Here is a 14,851-nt window from a genome sequence, read left to right as displayed (position 1 = left end):
GAAGCCCCCTGTTGCACCCCTAGAATAGAAATTTCAAAAAAGTGACTCCATCTAAGAAAGTACACCCCTCAAGGTATTCAAAACTGGGCTTACAAACTTTGTTAACCCTTTAGGTGCTCCACAAGAGTTATTGGCAGATGGAGAAACAATTTAGAAATTTCAATTTTTTGGAAAATTTTCCAATATAATCAATTTTTTCCAGGAGTAAAACAGGGGTTAACTGCCAAACAAAACTCAAAATGGGTTGGCCTGATTCTGTAGTTTGCAAAAACACCCCATATGTGGTCGTAAACTACTGTTTGGCCAAACGGGAGCACATAGAAGGAGGGGAACACCATATGGGTTTTGGAAGGCAGATTTTGCAGGACTGGTTTTGTTTATACCATGTCCCATTTGAAGCCCCCTGTTGCACCCCTAGAATAGAAATTTCAAAAAAGTGACTCCATCTAAGAAAGTACACCCCTCAAGGTATTCAAAACTGGGTTTACAAACTTTGTTAACCCTTTAGGTGCTCCACAAGAGTTATTGGCAGATGGAGAAACAATTTAGAAATTTCAATTTTTTGGAAAATTTTCCAATATAATCAATTTTTTCCAGGAGTAAAACAGGGGTTAACTGCCAAACAAAACTCAAAATGGGTTGCCCTGATTCTGTAGTTTGCAAAAACACCCCATATGTGGTCGTAAACTACTGTTTGGCCAAACGGGAGCACATAGAAGGAGGGGAACACCATATGGGTTTTGGAAGGCAGATTTTGCAGGACTGGTTTTGTTTATACCATGTCCCATTTGAAGCCCCCTGTTGCACCCCTAGAATAGAAATTTCAAAAAAGTGACTCCATCTAAGAAAGTACACCCCTCAAGGTATTCAAAACTGGGTTTACAAACTTTGTTAACCCTTTAGGTGTTCCACAAGAGTAATTGACAGATGGAGAAACAATTTAGAAATTTCTATTTTTTGGAAAATTTTCCAATATAATCAATTTATTCCAGGAGTAAAACAAGGGTTAACTGCCAAACAAAACTTAAAATGGGTTGCCCTGATTCTGTAGTTTGCAGAAACACCCCATATGTGGTCGTAAACTACTATTTGGCTAAACGGCAGGACATAGAAGAAGGGGAACGTCATATGGTTTTTGGAAGGCAGATTTTGCTGGACTGGTTTATTTACATCATGTACCCTTTCAAGCCCCCTGATGCACCCCTAGAGTAGAAACTCCATAAAAGTGACCCCATCTAGGAAACTACGGGATCAGGTGGTTGTTGTTTTGGGACTATTTTAGGGGTAAATATGATTTTTAGCTGCTCTTCATTACTCTTTTTTGAGGCAATGTAACAAAAAAAAAAAATTAAAAATTGTTTCTACATTCGCTATTTAGTTTTGTGGAACACCTAAAGGGTTAACATAGTTTGTAAAGTAACTTTTGAATACCTTGAGGGGTGTAGTTTCTTAGATGGGGTCACTTTTTTGGAGTTTCTAGTCTAGGCTACATCAGGGGGGGCTTCTAATGGAACATGGTGTCAAAAAAAAAACTGTCCATCAAAATCTGCCTTCCAGAAACCGTATGGAGTTCCCTTCGTTCTATGCCCTGCCGTGCGGCTATATAGCCATTTACGACCACATATGGGGTGTTTCTGCAAACTACAGAATCAGGGCCATAAATATTGAGTTTTGTTTGGCTGTTAACCCTTGCTTTATTACCGGCAAAAAGGATTCAAATGGAAATTTTGCCCAAAAATGGGTGTTTTGGGACCGTTTTTATTTTATATTTTTAACACCGTTCATCCGAGGCGTTTGGTCAAAAGTTATTTTTATAGCGACGACTTTTACGCACGCGACGATGCCCAATATGTATGGCTCTCAGACTTTGGAGACACTAAGCAGGCATCCTAAAAACTGCGGCCCTCCAGATGTTGTAAAACTACAATTCCCACCATGCCCTGCTGATGGCTGTAGGTTGTCTGGGCATGCTGGGAGTTATAGTTTTACAACATCTGGAGGGCCGCAGTTTGAGGATGCCTGCTCTAAAACTAATATTTTTTTGGGGAAAAAAAATTGTTTCCGTGTCTCCAAAGTCTGAGAGCCATAGTTTTTTATGTTCTCTAGTGGACTGTTGGGGATTATAAAAATTTAGTACTCCATGGAAGTGTGATACTCCCTGAAGCAATTGATAATGCAGAGGCCCGGATGATCGGGGCACGTGTCACATTGAGTAGTGGTGTCCTTCCGTATCCCCCTCTTGTGACACACTCTGCATCTTTTTTGGGTTCGTCCCTTCTTTCCAGTATGGGGGACCACACCTGGAAAGTGTTGGCCAGGGACGATCCGGGCGCCTCCAATTCCCGAGGTACTCTGGCCTGCTCTTTCCCGGTCCGAAAAGATCAGGTCTTTGAGGACTGCCTCATAGAATTGGAGGAATGTCCCTGTGCTGCCAGCGCTTCGGGATAGTACAAAAGAGTTGTACATGGCAACCTGTACCAAGTAGACCGCAACTTTTTTGTACCATGCCCGGGTTTTGCGCATGGCATTATATGGCTTGAGGACTTGATCAGAGAGATCAACTCCTCCCATATACCGATTGTAGTCGACGATACAATCGGGCTTGAGGACCGTTGCCGCGGTACCTCGCACAGGGACTGGGGTGGTGCTGTTACCGTGGATTGTGGACAGCATAAGGACATCCCTCTTGTCCTTATATCTGACCAGCAACAGGTTTCCACTGGTAAGTGCACGGGTCTCACCCCTGGGGATAGGTACCTGGAGGGGGTGGGCAGGGAGGCCGCGTTGATTTTTCCGCACGGTCCCACAAGCGAACGTGGATCTGGCGGCAAGGGACCTGAACAAGGGAATGCTGGTATAAAAGTTGTCCACGTACAAGTGGTAACCGTTATCCAGCAGTGGGTACATAAGGTCCCACACGAGTTTCCCGGTAACACCCAGAGTGGGGGGACATTCTGGGGGTTGAATCCGGGAATCTCGCCCCTCGTACACACGAAATTTGTAAGTGTACCCTGAGGTACTCTCACAAATTTTGTATAGCTTCACGCCATACCTCGCCCGCTTTGTGGGAATATATTGGCGGAAACTGAGTCTCCCCTTGAACGCAACGAGAGACTCATCAACCGCGACCTCCCTTCCAGGTACGTAGGCCTGCTGAAATGTGGCCCCAAAGTGATCGATGACCGGCCGTATCTTATACAGCCGGTCATAGGCATGATCACCTCGGGGTGGACATGCTGCATTATCGGAATAATGCAGACATTTCCGGATGGCCTCAAACCGGGGACGTGTCATAACCATACTGTACAGTGGGGTCTGGTATAGGACGTCCCCACTCCAGTATTGTCTGACACTGGGTTTTTGGACTAGACCCATATGCAGCACGAGGCCCCAAAATGTCCTCATCTCGGCTGCACTGACCGGCGTCCAGCCACCGGGTCTAGCCAAAAATGAGCCTGGGTTTTGAGCGACGAACTGTTGGGCATACAGATTCGTCTGCTCCACCATCAGATTCACCAGTGGGTTACTGAAAAAAAAACTAAAATAGTCAATTTCAGTAAACCCCACTGTGGGAATCTGGATTCCAGGATTGCCAGCAAAATCCGGAATCTCAGGCTCAAAGTCCACTGGGGGACACCAGCTAAGTTCATCGGCAGGGGGCTCCGGTGGACTTATTTGGTGGGCCGGGAAACCAGTACGAACCCCAGGGCTGCTCGTACTAGGGTGGGCCACAGGATCCCTAGCATGTGGGGCCCCTGGCTCCGCCTGGCGGCGTCTCCGCCGCCTTGGTGGCTCATCGTCATCCGATGATGATGAGGAGGATGCGGATGACAAAAGGAACGTGGGGTCATCCTCATCCTCACTGGGGCTCTCGGAGTCGGAGGCAATCTGGGCGTATGCCTCCTCGGCCGAGAACATCCGGCGGGCCATGGGTGTGTGTGCGTGTATGTGTGCGTGTGTGGCAAACTTTATTATATGTGCGTGTGTGTGGGGGCAACGGGTGTTCGCGTACTAAATAAGGAAAAAAAAGGGGCAAGTGTTTAGAAAAAAAAAAAGTTCAAAGTTGCTGATCAGCGGTACAACGCGGTGGGGCGGGCTGATCAGCGGTGGGGCGGTGGGGCGGGCGATGCGCTAACAGTGGCCGGACAAAAAAAGTGCCGGACAGTCAGCGCACGCAGAAAAAAAAAAAAAAAGAAAGTGGTGGTAAGGGGGGGGGGAAGGGGTAAGGGGGGGGGGGGGTGGTGAGGTGGGGGCTGGTGGGGGGAAGGGGGGGGGGTGGGGGGGCTGGTGGTGGTGGGGGGCTGGTGGGGGGGGCAAGTGGCAGGGGGGGGTCTGGGGTCTGATAGATGGATCAGAAAGAAAGAAAAGAAAGTTTAGTAAAAGTTTTTTTTTTTTTAACTTTTCCCTTCTTTCCCTTCCTAACGATGCCTCTCCCTCACTGTCCCTAACCTACCTGGGTGGCGATGGGTGCAGGAGGGTGATGGACTACGATTAGGGGGACTCAGGAGCTGGACGCTGGACGGTGCTGCACGGTCAGGGTGCTGGACAGGAAGAGGAGGGGAGAGAGGAGCGCAGGAAGTTTGAATCTCGCGCCTCTCTCCCCTGCACCAATCAGCACCCTGGACAGCAGCGTTCAGCACCAGGGCCAGCGCCGCCTCTCCAAATCCTCGGACTGCGATAGGTGGTGTATAATTACGCCACCGATCGCAGTCTTTTTCCGGTTCATCGGGTCACAGGACACCCGAATGGACCGGAAACGCAGAAAACCGCAGGTCTGAATTGACCTGCGGTTTTCTGCGATCGTCGATACGGGGGGGTCAAATGACCCCCCCCTGCATTGTTACGGGATGCCGGCTGAATGATTTCAGCCGAAATCCCGTTCCGATTAACCCCCGCGGCGCCGGAATAGCAAATTAAAGCCATGACGTACCGGTACGTCATGGGTCCTTAAGGATTCGGGAACCATGCCGTACCGGTACGTCCTAAGTCCTTAAGGGGTTAAGAGAGACATCCTGGCAGGGAAAGATGTCAATCTGGCATCAATCCTCATTGCCGCTCAAGATGTTCCCGAGAACCGGGTCATCAACTGTGGCGATGTGGCGGTGGTCCTTCGGGCCAAGGATTCGCGGCTCAACCGCAAGTTGTCCATTCCGGAATTTGTCCGGGCCTTCAGCCTCTTCAGGGACATCGTCTGCACCGCACAGCCGGAGAGAAGAGAGGAGCTTGACAGCTATTTGTACCTGGTCACTGACCTAGGGCACAAGTATGGTGGGTCGGCCTTCTATGACTACCACCGTTCCTTTGCAGCTAAGGCGGCGGCAGCTCTGGCCCAGTTCCAGTATGTCACCAGCTGGTCCTTGATTGACACCGAGCTCTTCTGCCGTCACTTCGCTGGCCTCAGGGCTCCCAACTGTGCGACGTGTCGGTCGATTTTCCACTCCTCAGAGTGGTGCCCCAATACCGCGCACCCGCCTCAGGACAGGGCCATCCCGGGGACCTCCGGGTCATTTCCATCCAACCCCTCCACAGACGAGCTCGGCAGACCTATTGTCTACCTGGGGAAGAGCCAGGTCTGTAATAACTTTAATTCAGGGGGGTGCTCATATGCCAGCTGCAGGTCACTCCACGTCTGCTCCCTGTGCTTCAGGGCTCACCCACGGTCCGCCTGCCCAAAGAAATCTTCCAAAGTTTCCTGACTAGCGGACATCAACGTGGACCTCTTGGCGGCACTCCTTCACGATCACCACGATCAAGACTTCGTGGCGTTCCTGTTGGCAGGCTTCCGCCAGGGGTTCCACACAGGGCTCATCACCCTGCCGCAGGTGCCCTGGCAGGGCAGGAATCTGCTGTCCGCCACCCTGGACCCTCCAGGTAACTAGCGAGTTGCTCCAGTCGGAAGTTTCCAAGGGGTTCCTCATAGGCCCGTTCCCACGCATCCCGTTTTCCTCATGGCGCATTAACCCCATCGGCTTAGTGGCAAAGAAGAACACTAATAAAAAAAGATTAATTTATGATCTGTCCGCCCCTCATGTGTCCGGTATTCCAAGCCTTAATTCTCTGATTCCCTCAGAGGAATTTTCCATGCGTTATTCCTCGGTGGACGACGCCATCCAGGCCATCCTGTCACATGGTAGGGGCGCTTGGCTGGCAAAGGTTGACATTGCGGATGCATTTAAACTCCTGCCCATCCTGCCGCAGTTATGGCAATTCTACGGCATTGAGTGGGCCGGCCAGTATTTTTTCGCCAACAGGCTCACGTTTGGATCCAAGAGTAGCCCGTGGTTATTCAACCAGCTGGCCAAGGCGCTGCATTGGATCCTGATCCATCACGGGGGGCCTCCGGTCGGTCATCCACTACCTCGACGATTTTCTGGTTGTCGAGGATCCGCAGGGCGGGTCCAGCATACTCACCATCCTCCTCGGATTGTTCGCCAGTCTGGCTGTTCCGATCACGGAGTCAAAGTCTGAGGGTCCTGCCACGAGGGTCTCATTCTTGGGCATCGTCCTGGATTCGGTTCTGTTGCAAGCCAGCCTACCGGAGGAGAAACTCACTCAGTGTCGGGAGGTCATTTCCCATGCGGCAGCCACGGGATGCCTCACTAGAGTCGAGTTGCAGTCTCTTCTGGGGCGGCTCAACTTTGCCTCCAGGATTATGCCCCAGGGAAGAACCTTTGTGTCAAGGCTGCTCCAGCTTCTTCCCTCAGCACCCGAACAGGACAGCATCATCCGTTTGGACGGCCAGGCCATGGCAGACCTGGCCATGTGGGAGTTGTTCCTGTCCCGATGGAACGGCGTCTCCTTTTTCGTGTCACCTTGGTCTTCCTCCTGCCCGACCATTTTTTCAGACGCAGCTGCATCTTGCGGCTACGCTGCCAATTGAGGTTCCCAGTGGCTAGCGGATCGTTGGCCCAGTACCATCTTAGAGGAGGCTGAATCCATCCGCACCTCCTCTCTGTTGGAATTATACCCCATCATGGCAGCTGCTCAGGCATGGGGCCACCTCTGGGCTAACTTGCCGGTGATGTTTGTGACAGATAACCAGGCCTTGGTCGACATCTTGGCCAAGGGCAGGGCCAAGTCCCCCAAGATCATGGCGCTGTTGCGCCAGCTGGTTTGGCTGGCCCTGTCACATAACTTCCATGTGCATTGTAGCCACATCCCGGGGGAGAGGAATGTAGCAGCCGACGCACTGTCTAGGTTTAATTTTGAACTCTTCTTCCAGGTCATGCCGGAGGCCGAGCCACGCAGATATCCCACCCCGCCTTTCAGTTCCCTGTCAATGGACTAGGCTTGCTCGTCTCGTCAGCAAGGGACCTGGTGCAGCAGTCCCTTGCCCCAAACACGGCCAGGAACTACCTTTCAGGCCTGAAAACCTTCCAGGAGTTTTCACGTCTGCACCCGCAGGCGGGCCTGGCGGACATTCCTTACATCATGGCCTTCATCGCCCATTGCCACCACCAGTTACACCTCTCCTACAACACCATTAAGTTGTACCTAGCAGGCGTCCAACACCACACCGTGCTCCGCAACCCAGGGGGCGGATCCATTTTTTCTGCGCATGCAATCAAGGCCACCTTACGAGGGGTCCAGAAGGGTGGGTCCAATCCCTCGTCCCGCAGGCAGGGCGTCACGGGAGAGATGTTCCGGAAATTATCTTCAGCCCTGGATGGTGCTCCTTTTGGGCCCTTTTCCAGCTTAATCATCAAAGCTGCCATGTACTTAGCTTTTTACGGCTTCCTTAGGCCAGGCGAGTTCACGTGCAGCACGGTGGGACGGTGCAGCCTGCACCGAGAGCAGCTGGTGAGGGTGGTTGACCATTACGCGCTGAAGATAATTATCTCCAAAACCAGTCAAACAGGCCCCCCGGTGGAGGTCCAGTTTTTTCCCACTAGGAATGAATGGTGCCCGTTACAGGTATTTGACCAGCTCATCCTCGCCCTCCGGGATGCGCCACCTCACAGCCCTCTGCTACCCCATCTGAAGGGAGCTCTCACCACGGTGCAATTCATCAGCCACATCCGCACGGTGGCGGCTGGCTTAGGGTTGGACTCAGGAGCAATATCCGGTCATTCCTTCCGCATTGCGGCAGCCTCTGCGGCTTCCCGGCAGGGGGTCCCCGCCCACGTCATCCGAAAGATGGGGAGATGGCGTTCGTCTTGCTTCACCAGATACATACCTAACCCGCAGGTGGAGATTTCGCAGGCATTTCGGTCTTTGGTGTTATAAGGTAATAAAGTCTTACACCTTAACTATTTTGTTGTCATTTTGCCCCCTTTTAGGCTACTCTCATACCCGGCTCCTGGCACACCTCAGCCGGTTAGGTTCCAGGCAGGCACGCTGCCCAAGTTTCGTATTTAGCCTTGACCACAAGTTGGTAAGGCTGAGGTTCAGCCTGCATTTGTGGGAGGGGCTTGAGCCTATTTAAACCCCCACTTACCTCATCACAGTGGGCGTTCCGGTTCTTGGTCCCACCCACCCATTCCCTTCATTTCAAGGGTCCTCCTTAGGGTAGCCCCCTTTTAGGCTACTCTCATACCCGGCTCCAGGCACACCTCAGCCGGTTAGGTTCCAGGCAGGCACGCTGCCCAAGTTTCGTATTTAGCCTTGACCACAAATATATATATACACAATTATTATAGTGGAGTCTGCACTAAAAAGATTCAAAGCAATTCATGTGTATCCGTGTTAAACAATTAATTAGTCAATTAATAGTCAGTATATAGTAACACTACTTCCTACAATAAAATTCAACCTATGGTGGTCTATATCTGTAACAGTGACCGTTTTTTATGTCCTTTTTGGTGGCACTTATTTGTATAACAATAAGGCTGGGTTCACACGGGCGTCACATTTTGGCTCAGGATGCGTCCCGGGTGCATTGCGGCAAACCTGCGCGAGTGGGTACGCAATTTCAGTCAGTTTTGACTGCGATTGCGTTCCGTTGTTCAATTTTTATCGCGCGGGTGCAATGCGTTTTGCACGCGCGTGATAAAAAACTGAATGTGGTACCCAGACCCGAACTTCTTCACTGAAGTTCAGGTTTGGGCTCAAGGTTGTGTAGATGTAATTATTTTCCCTTGTAACATGGTTATAAGGGAAAATAATAGCATTCTTTAATACAAAATGCTTAGTAGAAGGTCAATTAAGGGTTAAAAAACATAAAACAAAAATTAACTCACCTCCTCTAATTGATCGCATAGCTTCCGGTCTCCTGTTCTTTCTTCAGGACCTGTCAAAGGACCTGTGGTGACGTCACTGAGCTCATCACATGGCTTATCACCATGGTGATGGATCATGTGAGGTATCATTTGATGAGCTCAGTGACGTCACCACAGGTCCTTTTACAGGTCCTGAAGAACGAACAGGAGACCAGCAGCAGAGTTATTTTAGTTTTTAACCCTCAATTGACCTTCTACTAAGCATTCTGTATTAAAGAATGCTATTATTTTCCATTATTACCATGTTATAAGGGAAAATAAATACAGTGAATAGACTTTCCTCTTAGCAACCATGCATGAAAATCGCACCGCATCCGCACTTGCTTGCGGATGCTTGCGATTTTCACGCAGCCCCATTCACTTCTATGGGGCCTGCGTTGCGTAAAAAACGCACAATGTAGAGCATGCTGCGATTTTCACGCAACGCACCAGTGAGGCAGGAAAATCACCGCTCATGTGGACAGCCCCATAGAAATGAATGGGTCCGGATTCAGTGCGGGTGCAACGCATTGCACCCACGCAAAAATCTCGCTTGTGTGAACCCAGCTTAAAGGTATCCAATGTGAATTGTTCACGGTAGGTTGGTAGATTTCCAAGATCCTTTTACTTTCAGTTTGTTATCAGCCTAGTACCTTTAAAAATACGCTGCATTTTTTTTTACTGCCACACAACGGAGCATTTTTTTGTACTGGCGCACATTATAAGGGGGCTTTATTACAACTGGGTAACTATGGGAGCATTATTACTTCTGGGACACAATTACTGTTGGGGGCACTGTAGGAGCACTATTACTACTAAGTGCACTCTGGCACAGAATTATTACTATTGTTGGGATTTTGGGGAGCACTATTACAGTGGGGGCGCCCTGGCACAGTATCAGCTTAGCACAGTTATTTTTGGGGGACATTATGGTTACACTATTAGTGTCAGGGGCACTATTTGCTGGGTGCAGTTATTTTCTTTAGAGCATTGTGTTTCAATAATTATTGAAGGGGGCGCTATCTGTGTGTAACTAGTATTTTCAGGGGGTTTATCTGTTTCTACAGTATAGTTTTGGGGGGCACAGCATCTCAGTATTGGGGGTGCATAATGGGATGTTGAGAAGGTGGGAGGAAAAGTAGGAAACTTAGATGTCTGTCTGTCAAACTCTACAGAGATGAGAGATGGCTGAAAGAAATCATCATGGTGGTCTGGTCTGAATAGAGAAGATGAAGAAAGAGAACATCTCTATCAAAGAAGACGTCACTGGATGTAAGAGGTATGGGCGCGATATTTGGGTGGGGCTGTGTGTGGGTGTGGCTTGAGGGTGGGCGGGGACACAGGGGCCCCATAATCTCCTATTTCCCGGGAAAGTTCCCCCCGAGACTAGGCTCTGGATCCGCCACTGGCGCAGTCCTGGACTAGGTTTAACTGTATGCACTATACAGTGAAGGGTGATGAGACAGGGGTCCGGAGAACATGGGCACTATGCAGTTTTGAGTCAATGTCAGTGAGGCTTGTGACAGTCTGGGGTCGACAATTTAGTAGCCTCTGAGATGCCAGGAAACTGCTGTGACTGCTCACCGTCTTTTTGCCCCAAAAACAGTAGTACATATCTCCAGATTGATGTGTATGAAGCAATTTGTTCATCAAGGCAATGTGATGTGGATGTGATTTTAAGAAAAGTGACATACAGAACCCTTGAGACACAGGAGTGTGTGCACACGAGAGCAGGGTGAGATCTGGAAAGGAATTAACACCTGACTCTGACCCTGGTTTCACACCTGAGCGTTTCTAAAACGCGCGTTTTACGCGCGGTTTTTTATGCGCGTTTTTTGCAATGGCCACAAACGCGCGACAAAACGCCCCAAAGAAGCTCAAGTACTTGTTTGAGCGTCGGGCGTTTTACAGCGCGATCGTACGCGCTGTAAAACGCCCAGGTGAGAACCATTCCCATAAGGAAGCATTGGTTTCTCCTTGTTGTGCGTTTTACAGCGCGTAGGAACGCGCTGTAAAACGCTCAGGTGTGAGCTTAGGGTAACAGGCAGTGGGTGTGGACCCACTGTACCAACCAACTGGTTTGGCTTAGGGCTAACTCTAAGGGCTCATGCACACGCTGTAAAACGCCCAGGTGAGAACCATTCCCATAAGGAAGCATTGGTTTCTCCTTGTTGTGCGTTTTACAGCGCGTAGGAACGCGCTGTAAAACGCTCAGGTGTGAGCTTAGGGTAACAGGCAGTGGGTGTGGACCCACTGTACCAACCAACTGGTTTGGCTTAGGGCTAACTCTAAGGGCTCATGCACACGACCGTATGGCTTTTTCAGTGTTTTGCAGTCTGTTTTTTACGGATCTGTTGTTCCGTTTTTTTCCCCGTTGTTTTTCCGTTTCCTTTCCATATGCCATATACATTATACAGTAATTACATAGAAAAAATTGGGCTGGGCATAACATTTTTAATAGATGGTTCCGCAAAAACGGAACGGATACGGGTGACATACGGATGCATTTCCGTATGTGTTCCGTTTTTTTTTTGCGAACCCATTGATTTGAATGGAGCCAACCACCATGATTCGCGGACAAGAATAGGACATGTTCTATCTTTTCACGGTACGGAAATACAGAAATGCTGAAACGGAATGCACATGGAGACACTTCAGTTTTTTTTGCATACTGAACTTAAAAAACGGCCAGTATACTGAACGCAAAATACTGTTGTGTGCATGAGCCCTTAGGGTGTTATTCGGGCAGTCCTCCGGTATTCACCCTTTAACCCTTTTACAGGGATCTGGACTTTGATAGACCTCGGGATAGGCCATCAATGTGAAAATCTTGGAGAAAAAAAGAACGCTCTAAGCAATGACACTGCAGTATATTTAGAAACAGTAAGTGTGTGCCATCTAGAGTTTATATTTGAAACTGCATTTGCCAATATAAAAAAAAACATGTTTGCCTTGTGTTTAAGGGCTTTTTCCACCAATAAAAAACACTGAAACCACTATTACCTCAGTAATAACAGTATAAGGACAAATGTCCTTTTTAAGGAAAAAACATTTCTTTTTTCCTAGTCTTATTATCCTACCCATCCTACCCATCTGCTGACTACCAGACAGGTCTCCATCATATTGTCATACAGCTTGCGTCTCTGCTCCATCTCCTAGCATTAATGGCACCGAGCACCTGCCTCCACACTTGTCCTCTTATTTCAAATCCTGTTGGACTCCGCACCTACAGTGCCTCTTACCTACCTACCATTGCTGAGGTACCCCTTGAGAGGTGTGGGATCTCTTCTCACTCCAGGAGGCACTGTATCGGGAATTTTCCATTTTTTTTTTTTTTTTTACAGTTACAAAGCAAGGGTTAACAGCCAGACAAAACTCAATATTTATGGCCCTGATTCTGTAGTTTACAGAAACACCCCATATGTGGTCGTAAACGACTGTACGGGCACACGGCAGGGCGCAGAAGGAAAGGAATGCCATTCGGTTTTTGGAAGGCAGATTTTGCTGGACTGGTTTTTTAGACACCATGTCCCATTTAAAGCCCCCCTGATGCACCCCTAGAGTAGAAACTCCATAAAAGTGACCACATCTAAGAAACTACACCCCTCAAGGTATTCAAAACTGATTTTACAAACGTCATTAACCCTTTAGGTGTTCCACAAGAGTTATTGGAAAATGGAGATGAAATTTCAGAATTTAAATTTTTTGCCAAATTTTCCATTTTAATCAATTTTTTCCAGTAACAAAGCAAAGGTTAACAGCCAAAAAAACCTCAATATTTATTGCCCGGATTCTGTAGTTTACAGAAACACCTCATATGTGGTCGTAAACTGCTGTACGGGCACACGGTAGGGCGCAGAAGGAAAGGAATGCCATACGGTTTTTGGAAGACAGATATTGCTAGACTGGTTTTATTGACACCATGTCCCATTTGAAGCCCCCCTGATACACCCCTAGAGTAGAAACTCCATAAAAGTGACCCCATCCAAGAAACTGCACCCCTCAAGATATTCAAAACTGATTTTACAAACGTCATTAACCCTTTAGGTGTTCCACAAGAGTTATTGGCAAATGGAGATGAAATTTCAGAATTTCAATTTTTAGGCAAATTTTCCATTTTAATCAATTTTTTCCAGTAACAAAGCAAGGGTTAACAGCCAAACAAAACTCAATATTTATGGTCCTGATTCTTTAGTTTACAGAAACACCCCATATGTGGTCGTAAACCGCTGTACGGGCACAGGGCAGGGCGCAGAAGGAAAGGAATGCCATATGGTTTTTGGAAGGCAGATTTTGCTGGACAGTTTTTTTTGACACCATGTCCCATTTGAAGCCCCCCTGATGCACCCCTAAAGTAGAAACTCCATAAAAGTGACCCCAACTACGGGATAGGGTGGAAGTTTTGTTGGTACTAGTTTAGGGTACATATGATTTTTGGTTACTCTATATTACACTTTTTGAGAGGCAAGGTAACAAGAAATAGCTGTTTTGGCACTGTTTTTTTTTTTGTTATTTACAACATTCATCTGACAGGTAAGATCATGTGATATTTTTATAGACCAGGTTGTCATGGACGCGGCGATACCTAATATGTATACTTTTTTTATTTATGTAAGTTTTACACAATGATTTCTTTTTTTAAACAAAAAAAATCATGTTTTAGTGTTTCCATAGTCTGAGAGCCATAATTTTTTCAGTTTTTGGGCGATTACCTTGGGTAGGGTATGATTTTTGTGGGATGAGATGACTGTTTGATTGGCACTATTTTGGGGTGCATGTGACTTTTTGATCGCTTGCTATTATACTTTTTGTGATGTAAGGTGACAAAAAATGGCTTTTTTTACACCGTTTTTATTTTTATACGGTATTCACCTGAGGGGTTAGCTCATGTGATATTTTTATAGAGCCGGTCGATACGGACACGGCGATACCTAATATGTATACTTTTTTATTATTATTAAGTTTTACACAATAACAGCTTTTTTAAAACAAAAAAAATGATGTTTTAGTGTCTCCATATTCTGAGCCATAGTTTTTTTATTTTTTGAGTGATTGTCTCAGCTAGGGGCTCATTTTTTGCGGGATGAGGTGACGGTTAGATTGGTACTATTTTGGTGGGCAAACACCTTTTTGATCGCTTGCTGTTGTACTTTTTGTGATGTAAGGTGACAAAAAATGGTTTATTTAGCACAGTTTTTATTTTTCACGGTGTTCATCTGAGGGGTTAGGTCATGTGATATGTTTATAGAGCCGGTTGATATGGACACGGCGATACCTAATATGTATACTTTTTTTTTTCACCATTTTTTTTTACTTTATTTGGGGAAAATGACGTTTTTGTTTATTTTTACTTGAAACTTTTAATTTTTGGGGGGAAAAACTTTATTTTTTCAACTTTTTTTTCACTTTATTTTTTGTCCCACTTTGGGACTTCAACTTTTGGGGGTCAAATCCCTTTACAATGCATTCCAATACTTCTGTATTGGAATGCATTGTCTGTATGAATAATACTGTGTGTATTACTCCAACAGCTTCCTGCCTGTGAGATCCAGGGGGCTGGCATCGCGCTGCCTTCCATGCCATCGGGTCCCCCCTACAGCCGCATGGGGACCCGATGGCATCTCCGATCACCGCCGCAACAGAGGTGTGTCCAA

This window comes from Bufo bufo, chromosome 7, assembly GCF_905171765.1.
Source record: "Bufo bufo chromosome 7, aBufBuf1.1, whole genome shotgun sequence".
NCBI lineage: Eukaryota > Metazoa > Chordata > Amphibia > Anura > Bufonidae > Bufo > Bufo bufo.
The sequence above is the reverse complement of the archived record's forward strand: the minus strand, read 5'-3'. Positions refer to the sequence as shown.